Raw genomic sequence first — 5,483 nt, forward strand, 5'->3', positions numbered from 1 at the left:
CTGCCTCCCGGGTTCAAGTGATTCTCTTGCCTCAGCCTATGGAGTAGGTAGGATTACAGGTGCACACCACCATACCCGGCTAATTTTTTTGTATTATTAGGAGAAATGGGGTTTCACCATGTTAGCCAGGCTGGTCTCAAACTCCTGACCTCAGGCGATCTGCCTACCTTGGCCTCACAAAGTGCTGGGATTACAGGCATGAGCCACTGTGCCCGGCCACATTTTTAATTTAATTTAATCTAATTTAATTTTTTATTTAAAAAAAAAGAAAAAGAAAAAAAAGAAAGAAAGAAAAAAAGAATAATAATAAAAAAGAATGAAGGAGAGGAAGAAAGAGGAAGAGGGAGAGAGAACGGGGGTGTTGCTTTATTGCCCGGGCTAGAATGCAGTCTAAAAACGGGTATGCCTATAATTGTGTTTAATAATGGAGACATGAAAAACAATGAGGGAAGAAAATAACAAACAAGCAGCCAACCAATATTTCATTTAAACCTGTAAGTAGGTGTGATGTGGTACTGATAAGAGTGTGTATTTTGTGCATTTAAAGTGGAGAGTTCTATAAATGTTTGTTTACTTGTTCCAGATCTGAGTTCAAGTGCTGGATATCGTTGTTAATCTTCTGTCTCATTGATCTGTCTAACATTGATGTTGAAGTCTCCCACCATTATTGTGTGGGAGTCTCACATTTTTTTTAAGTTAAAACCAAACAAGCAGAAAACCTAACTCTTACACAAACAGAGCTCAAGGCTGGGGAAAGGAACTTTAAGGTACTTTTCAGAAGCCAAGTCAGTCTTCTGCTGCATTGTGGTACTATAGAGTCTCAGTGTTGAATATGTATTTGAAAATATGTTTTTTAAAGAAAACTGTAAATACTTATAGAGTGATGTTAATAGTTCAGTAGATGAAATGTTTCCTATTTGATCATAACTAACTCCAGGGTCTAAAATATAGGGAGAGACGCCTAGTTTGTTAAGGAGATGCCATATTTGGCATGGAATGTGAAACTACGGCCCTTGGTACTAGTCATCACCAATGATGTTACATCTCTAATGTGTGAATGAGGAAAACACAACCTTTGTCACACCTTTGGCACCCATCCAGAATTTCATTCAGTGCCAGAGACAAGGGCTTGGGAGAAGAGCTCCTCTTTCTGATCATGCCAACTCTCTTCAGGAGCCCTGAAGTGGGACCACATGGCTGTACATGTAGCTCACAGAGCTTGGTGGGTTTCCAGAAAGAATTTTGCCATGCTGATTCTAGAACAGTGTTATCCAGCCTTTTAAAACTCAAAACTCCTATAATGCTTTCTCATTCAGTCTTCTAGAGAAGCCAAGCCAGCCATAAATATATTATTCAGCTGTGAATTCTATTGCAAAGGCACCAGGAATATTAAACATGTTTTATCAAACTGCTTATGACCTCTTACACAGACCTTTTAGAAACTCTGATGAGTTGAGATGGTTCCCTTAACAGGGGTAAACCCATAGTCCAGTGTGCCTTGGACATTCCCAGTTTACTCTTGTTGTTCTGATGTAAATATTACTGCCGTGTGTTCCTTGCACTGTCATATGTGTCTCAGTTTGAATGACGAGGTATATGGTCACCTTATCTTTACCCTGGATCCTTCTCTCCCACCAGTTGAGAATAACTTATTCAGGGTTATTGAATGGTGGAGGATCTTTCAAAATCAACAGCTAGAAGGTAGAGAACCCTTCATGACATACTAAGAAGTTTCACACTAAGCAAAGGAGAGTGACAAGGTATTTCAATAGTTGAATGATGTGAGTAAATGTTTGCTTCAAAAAAGTGTATTGTAATAATCCAGATGAGAAGAAATGGGTATGCTAACAATGACCTTTGAAGAATTATACCTTTGTATCTGGGAAGTCTTGAGCTCAAATGAGAGAGAACTCTTACTATGAGTGAATTGCAATTAGAGTCCTATCACCTCTACTCAAATCTCTCAAACGTAAAGCATTGGAGTAACCTTTCCTTGCTTCTCATCTTTCAATAAGACTTGTGTGTGCTATTAACAAAATACCACAGCATCCCAGAGCAGGATGGCTTTCAGTGATGAATCAATTGATTCCCACATGCTAGTGTATAAATTGTTAACTGCTTCAGGATTCATAGAAATGAAAGATGCTTTATTTATTGTCCTTTGAGATGAAAAATGCATAATTTATAGCACTAGGATTACTATTTTATTTACTCTTGTGATGCTGAAATCACGTTCTTTTTTAGTGATGGAATTGGAGAATCTCTGTTAATTCATGGGCAAGTGGCTTATTAAAAGCTTCAGAGTTGAAGGGTCTGGCTACACAGAAGTGGGTCCCATCTGAAGGAAGTTGTGTGATCCTTTTGTTAACACAAAGACTTTATTTTTCTGCTCACAGGCGCTAGTGAGATGTTAAACATGTGTGCGTGATGTAAAGATGTTGGCTCTGATATATGTTCATGTAGGCTTAAGGTTGAGAATGACATAATTGGGTACATTCTGTAAAAGTATCTTAAAATCTCACAGTTGAAGACTTCACAGAGTTTTCTCTTCCAGTGGGCCCGGGGCGTTTGTATGGCATTCTTCTGTGTTCCTAGGCAATCACATGATTTCCAGTATCCAAAAATATCCACAACTTTGTGTTCAGGAAAATGTCCAGCATCCTTTGTTGATAGATCTTTAGCATTTCATTGCCTGAAAATCTCTTTGTAGCTTTACCAAAAAGCCTACTTCAGTGTGTGTGTTTTCTTACTTTTAGCTAAAAGCTGTGGCTCACTTCTTGGCAGCAAGGTTTTGAACAATTTTCTTTTAATAAAGAAAATATTTGCCCTGTGTCATTCTGCTTCAGAGGGCCTATGGGAAGCCATGGTTTTGTCTGTGGAGTAGGGTGAGACAAGAATGTTGGATAGTTGTTTTTACCTGGTATTTCCACCAATACACTCTACCTTTGGTGGAACCAATATCATCTCAACATTTTCGGGATCACAGTAGTGAAATGTGTGGAACTACGAGAGCAGGGTCAGGCTAGCCAGTAGCTTCTTTTTCCTTCTTTTCCCTGATGGAAAAGTGCTTTACCTTAGACTGACAGCCAAATAGCAATACAGGTTGAGTATTCCTTATCCAAAATGCTTGTGATCAAAAGTGTTTTGAATTTCTGTTCTTTTTTTCTTTTCTCCAATTTTGAAATATTTGAAAATACATAGTGAAATATCTTGGGTATGGGACTGAAATCCAAACATGAAATTCATCTATGTTTCTTATATATCTTATGCACATAAGCTAGGGTAATTTTACACAATATTTTAATTAATCTTGCATATGCAACAAAGTTTGTAGATGAGGTCAGGTGTGGAATTTTCTACCTGTGGAGTTGAATCAGTGCTGAAAGAGTTTCGGAGTTCAGAGAATTTCATATTTTAGATTTGCAGATGAGGAATGCTTAGCTTGTATCAGGAAAGGAAAGGGAGCTATAGACAGAGGGCCGCAAACTCTGTGGAGTAATGTTGTATAAAGAATCAAGCAAGAACTGTACATAATACTCAGGAAAACAAATAGGTCTCAAAATGATGTTTCCAATTTGGTTGCATGATTCTACTTTATTGGGTCATAAAAACCAGTCCGTTTGACATTTCTAAGAATGCTCTTTTGGAAACAGAGCATTTCTAGAGAAGGTGTTTCTAGAAACAGCAGTTACTCTGCCTTCCATCCCCAAAACAGGGAAGTGTGACTTAAAAAAAAAAATTCTAACGGACACTAGAGGCAAACGAAGGAAAGCAAAAGTATAACTAATAACTTTCTTTATGTGTATGGAAAACCATGGCTTAAGGAGGTCTGGCAACTATGTCTTCACTGAGGACAGAAATGGACTTCAACTAAATTGAGGGATTAGAAGTAAGTTTAAGAAAGTTCTTTGACTCTGACTCAGTCCACTCCTGATGCTCGGTTTTATAGAGCTTGTTTCTCTGAATGTCTGTTGCTTTTGTTGCCGTCATCATTGTACTTCTCGTTCTTTCAGCAAAGGACAAACCTCTACCTATCTGTAATGACTTGAATAATGTATGATATTTGGTATACAAACATGTTCCTTTGCAAAAAAGGAATTCAGCCTATAATTCCCCCAGGTCACTTGGCTGGTACCAGGACAAGAACTTCAGTTCCGAAGTACCAGTATTGAAGTATTTTTTGTGCAGCAGACTCTGGGGTGGTTCACATAAGCAGGAGATCAAGCTAAATAATTCTGGAAGCTTCTTCCTACTTTGGATATTTAAACCTAAAAAAGGATTTTACCTTTGCAGAACTTGAAATCATATTTATTAAATCAAAATGTAAGTTATCTATTTCTTCAAAATGTGTAAGAAATAAGTTTTTTACTTTCATTTTTCTTTGAGGGTTTAAAGAAAATTACTTAGTATATCAGTAAGGGTTTCCCAGGGAGAAAAAACCAACAGGATAGATACAGATCAATAGAGAGAGAGATAAGAGGGGATTTATTTGGAGAATTGGCTCAGGTGATTATGGAAAGCGATAAGTCCCATGGGACAGGCTACCTGCAAGCCGGAAACCCTGGGATGCCATTAGAGTGGCTCAGTCCAAGTCTGAAAGCCTCCGAACCAGGGAAGTCAATGGCGTAAGTCAATGGTTCAAGAATCAGGGATGGGGATGGGGGGTGGGAGGGAGGGCGAGGAGTCACTGGTGCAAGTCCTGGAATCCAAAGACCAGGGAACCTGGAGTTATGATGTCCAAGGGCAGAAGGGCATCTCACTTCAGTAGAGAGAGTGAGCAAATTCACCTTTCCTTTGCTTTTTTGTTCTGTCTGGACCCTCAGCCAGTGGAATGGTACCTGTTCACATTGGGGATGGATCTTCCTTACCCAGTCTGCTGACTCAAATGCCAATCTTGTACAGAAATACTCTTGCAGGCACACACAAAAATAATGCTTTACCAGCTAACTGGATATCCCTTAATCCAGTCAACTTGCTACCTAAAATCAACCATCATACATAATATATATATATATATATATATATTTTTTTTTTACTTCTTGTGTATTTGTGTTTGCCTTATAAATGTGCAAAATGTGCCTCTGGAGTATAAAGTGAAAGCGTGTGCTTGTTGCTTTGGAAACATTTTATGGCTCTTGAGAAGAGCACCTTGTCATTGCCAGATCAATAGAGTTGCTTTAAATATAGCCATATATTATTAAAATCGTGACAGATATCTTTGTGTTTTATCACTTGTGATGAATGTTTCATTTCACTGGGATTGATTCTATTTCTGAAAATTAAGTGCTCACCCAAGAAAGGCACATGGCATCTTTTCTTGAGAAAACAAATTATTCCGTAAGAGAGGAGATCTGCCTAGTCCTGTTTTCCCAAAGACCTAATAGTTATCTCAGTAATGAATAACAATGTTCTAGTTCTTTTCCTTTTCTTGTAAAAAATATCTACAGGGTGTAAGAAATACTTACCTTCTTCCTCATACTCTG

At 38.2% G+C, this 5,483-nt stretch overlaps 1 long non-coding RNA gene across 1 annotated transcript in view; it reads left to right on the forward strand.

Annotated features, from left to right (window-relative positions):
• Positions 1 to 1,755, forward strand: part of LOC108314952 — a 63,784-nt gene extending 62,029 nt beyond the window's left edge. The window contains exon 5 of the long non-coding RNA XR_001829749.2: positions 1,639 to 1,755. This is a non-coding gene — a long non-coding RNA (uncharacterized LOC108314952). The remainder of the gene's footprint in view (positions 1 to 1,638) is intronic.
• The last annotated feature ends 3,728 nt before the right edge of the window (positions 1,756 to 5,483 follow it).

Source organism: Cebus imitator, unplaced genomic scaffold (assembly GCF_001604975.1).
Source record: "Cebus imitator isolate Cc_AM_T3 unplaced genomic scaffold, Cebus_imitator-1.0 Scaffold165, whole genome shotgun sequence".
Taxonomy (NCBI): Eukaryota; Metazoa; Chordata; class Mammalia; order Primates; family Cebidae; genus Cebus; species Cebus imitator.